Source organism: Penaeus japonicus, unplaced genomic scaffold (genome assembly GCF_977035675.1).
Source record: "Penaeus japonicus unplaced genomic scaffold, GWHDUDI00000001_assembly GWHDUDI00000035, whole genome shotgun sequence".
Taxonomy (NCBI): Eukaryota; Metazoa; Arthropoda; class Malacostraca; order Decapoda; family Penaeidae; genus Penaeus; species Penaeus japonicus.
The window spans coordinates 5,955,402-5,960,401 of record NW_028234437.1 but is presented as its reverse complement, the minus strand read 5'-3'; positions in this window follow the sequence as shown (position 1 = coordinate 5,960,401).

The following is a 5,000-nucleotide window of genomic DNA, read 5'->3' as shown; positions in this document are numbered from 1 at the left end:
CGTATATATCACTTAGCTCTTCAAACTAAGAAACTTTATAAATGGTTTTGATTCGTTTGATATCACTCGAACTAAAATCAACGTATATGAACAGACACTGAAACAAGACACAATAAATACATAAGAATGGGAAATAGCCAATGTTTGGGTGTCTGGGATGGAAATCAACTTCCATAAAAGTTATTCTTTCATAAAAAAGATTTCGAAATTTTGTATGTGGCATTTCATTTAACGGGACAAAGTAATGTCGAGTTAAAAGGGTAATTTGCGATGAGAATATCTCTGATTCTCTCTGAACACACTCTGTTGTGCGTATGTTGTAAAATGGGAATTGAGGAGACTTGAAATAGTTTAAAAACAGATACACATTTTCTCAAAATCTAAGAGAAAATAATCATGTGTATATATGCGCACATAAACACACACACACATACACACACACAGACACACACACACACACATACACACACACACACATATATATACATATATACATATATGCATATACATATATAAATACATGATCCCTATGATCGTTTAATGCTAAATCAAAGTAGGAGTACATGTAGAAAAAAAAAAAAAAAAAAAAACTTCAGTTAAGTGATAACAAACAGAACAACCAATCAGCGATCCATCTAACATCCATTCAATATTTTTTTTATTTTTACTACAAAATCTAAGTAAACAAACGATGGTAAGTTGCCAGGTGTCTGAAGGCGCGTTCGAGGAATCTTTGGCATGAGTGTACTTCAGGTGAAACAGCGAAAAGAAAATGCAATCGCTTTTCATCATCAAAGAGGAGTTAAAAGGGGGAACTTGGGTGGGGGGCGGGGGAGGTCGAGGGGGAGGGGGAGGGGGAAGCCAGGATCGAAGAAAGGAAAGTGGGAAAGGCAGCGAAGGAAGAGTGAGAGAGAGAGAGTGAGAGTGAGAGAGTGTGTGAGAGAGAGAGAGTGTATGTGTGTGAGAGAGAGGGGGGGGGGTGAGTGAGTGATTAAGTGAGAGTATGAGAGAGAGGTAGAAAGAGATAGAGAGAAAAAAAAGAGAGAGAGAAAGATAGATAGATAGATAAATAGAGAAAGAGAGAGAGAGAAAGATAGATAGATAGATAAATAGAGAAAGAGAGAGAGAGAAAGAAACAGAGAAAGAGAGAGAGAATAGGCAGAGAGGAGAAGAAATCCAGGATTAGGGGAAAGGAAAGGGTAAAAAAAAAAAAAAAAATAGAAATAAAGTATAGAGGAATTAGAAAAAACAAAGAAACAAACAAACAAGGGATGAATAAGGAAGAAAGGGGGATTTTGAAGAAAGGGAGAAAGAGAGAGAACAAATAAAAAAATAATGAGAGAAGCAGATAATCATAATGAAAGCACGGCAGAGAACAGAATGAAAACAGACTGAAGGAAAATAGAACAAAATTCGAAAGAAAAAAAAAAAAAAAAAAAAAAAGGAAACAGGAAACAAATAACCAAAAATGAGAAGAAAACAAAGGAAGAGTATAAACTAAAAGAAGGAGGAAGAAAGAAGAAGTAGGAGAGAGCTTCGGATGTGTGTGTGTGGGTGGGGGTTGGGGGTGGGGGTAAGGGGGGGGGGGAATCATGACCAGAATGACGTGAGAGGAAGATGTGGAAGCTTGATTGATGACTCCGAGAGAGTGACCATTCATCAAGGCAAGTTGAGAATCACGGACGCATCTTAAGACATTTCTTGCCTCGTCAGTCGCGCCGGATCGACATCGACTTCAAAAAGCGAGGGGGAAAAAAGGGGGAATGATTTAAAACTTCAAAAAGTGAGGGAGAAAAAAAGGGGAATGATTTGAAATTTCAAAAAGCCAGGGGAAAAAAAGAATGATTTGAAACTTCAAAAAAGAAAGGGAGAAAAAAGGGGGGAATGATTTGAAACTTCAAAAAGCGAGGGGAAAAAAGGGGAACGATTTGAAACTTCAAAAAGTGAGTGGGAAAAAAAGGGGGAATGATATGGAACTTCAAAAAGCGAGGGGGAAAAAGGGGAATGATTTGAAACTTCAAAAAGCGAGGGAGAAAAAACGGGGAATGATTAGAAACTTCAAAAAGCGAGAGAAAAAAAAAGGGAATGATTTGAAACTTCAAAAAGCGAGGGAGAAAAAACGGGGAATGATTAGAAACTTCAAAAAGCGAGAGAAAAAAAAGGGAATGATTTGAAACTTCAAAAAGCGAGGGAGAAAAAGGGGAATGATTTGAAACTTCAAAAAGCGAGGGGAAAAAAGGGGGAATGATATGAAACTTCAAAAAGCGAAGGAGAAAAAAAGGGGGAATGATTTGGAACTTCAAAAAGCGAGGGAAAAAAAGGGGAATAATTTGAAACATCAAAAAGCGAGGGGAGAAAAAAAGGGGGAATGATTTGAAACTAACGAATGAATAAAATAAATGGATAATCACACAAATTGATAGTAATAAAGGTAATGATGATAATGATGGTGATGATGTAAAGGATTATGATAATGACAATGGTGATAATAATGTTTTACCTTATTAATAATAATGGATGATGTCATAATTATCATTATTGTCATTATTTTAACCAGAATCATGTTATCATACTTACTAATGATATCATTATAATTTTCTTCATCATTATTGCTATTATCGTCATTATCATTATCATTATTATTATTATTATTATTAATATCTTTATCATTATCATCAGTTTCATTTTTTATCATTATTGTTAACATTATTATCATTATCACTGCTATCATTGTCATCAATATTCTATTATTATCATCATTATCATTACATTTATTATCGTAAAGAATATTATTATTATGATCATCATAATCATCCAATTTATAGGTTATTATCATCATAATTTTAATCATTGTTGTAATTTTCCGTTTTGAAATTGTCATCATCTTTATCTCTACCATCACCGTTATCCTTATTATCCCCATAATCATTATCAATCCTATGATCATTATCAATATTACTATGATTGATATATATTGATATCATAATCCTTACTTTTAGTTCCTTTATCATCTTTATCATTAGTATTAATGATGATATTATTATTATTGTTATCATTATTATTATCATTATTATTATTGTCATTATTATTATCATTGTTATTATTATTATTATTATTATCATTATTATTATTATTATCATTATTATTATTATAATTATTATTATTGTTATCGTTCTTATTTTTACTATCATTATCATTGCTATCATTATCGCCATTGCTTTTATTACTATCATTACCATTATTATCAGTATTACTGTTATTACTATCATCATCATTATTATCATCATTATTATTATCATCACCATTATCATAATTAATATCCTTATCATCATTATCCTCGCTACCATTCTAATTTTCCTTATCCTCATTGTAATCATTATCATCCTTATCACTGTCATTCTGTATTTTCATAAATCGCACTACGTGATATATGAACCCTAATTTATCATGATTTCAAGTTAACATCTTCACCTTCGCCATAAAACCGTATTTCCAGACATGATTCCTGATGGATTACGTGACTTCAGTTCCTCTTTACTTTCTTATGTTGCAAATGAACTAACATCTTGCATCCTGCGAGCATTAGTGTCATTCTTATATTTCTGTATTTAACGATATATATTTTTACCTATCTATTGCTCTTTTTATCCCTCTCTTGCTTGCTCGGTTTTATCTTTGTCTCTTTCTTTCTTTCTCTTTTCTCCTTTTCTCTCTTTCTCTCTCTCTCTATCTTTCTCTCTTTCACACACACACACACACACACACACACACACACACACACACACACACATATATATATATATATATATATATATATATATATATATATGTATGTATATATATATATGTACATATATGAATGTAAATATACATATGTATATAACCACACATAATTTCCTGCCTTTATATATAAGAACCCTTGTGGGTTCTTTCAATCCATATTCCTAAAAGTATGTTTCTTCATCTGGTAGGACTAAAAAAAAAAAAAAATAACAATCCCCAAAACTCCCTATATCCCTTTTATCTAATTGATAACTCTTATTAAACTTTCTACGAAAAGTTTTTTTTTTTTTTTTTTTTTTTTTTTTTTTGCCATGTTTATTCGTAATTTTCCTTTTGGATTATGTTCTTTCAGAAGGCTTCGTAAACCTAATCCTCTTGTTTTTTTTTTGTTTTTTTTCTAGTTCTCTAGATAACTTTACGAAATTTCCTCCTTAATGAAACCTGCACTTGAATTGATATTTGCAATACAGTACCTCAGTCGTCGTTTGAATTGTTGTATTGGTATTCAAACTACCTCAGTTGTCGTTTTAATTGCGTAATTGGTGTTCAAACTACCTCAGTTGTCGTTTTAATTGCGTAATTGGTGGTCAAACTACCTCTGTTGTCGTTTTAATTGCGTAATTGGTGTTCAAACTACCTCAATTGTCGTTTTAATTGCGTAATTGGTGTTCAAACTACCTCAGTTGTCGTTTTAATTGCGTAATTGGTGTTCAAACTACCTCAGTTGTCGTTTTAATTGCGTAATTGGTGTTCAAACTACCTCAGTTGTCGTTTTAATTGCGCAATTGGTGTCCAAACGTTTTGGAAACTCTCTTGAGTTCTTTTTTATTTCCTCCGGCCTAAATTCATCCCTTGAGGAAATTTACAATGCCCTTGATACACTCAGAAGAATTAGTAAGAATAATTAGGTTCCTCTATTCCATTAACCGACCCCAAAGAAAGATATTGTATGGTCTTTTATTTTTATTCATATACTTCGGGTAAATTATGTATAAACAAATAACGTAAATATTTTTCAGCTTCAAGTAATACGTGTTTAACGGATAAATGAGGGTAAAATGAATATGCGGTCCTTCTATCTATTCTTATTTCATTAACCGCCTTTCTCTTCATGTAGCTGAATATCCTGACACAAAATATTAACTTCTTGCATTAATCATTCTTTATCACAAACGTATTTTCTTTTTTTTTCTAAACCCCAAAATCTTAACAAAATT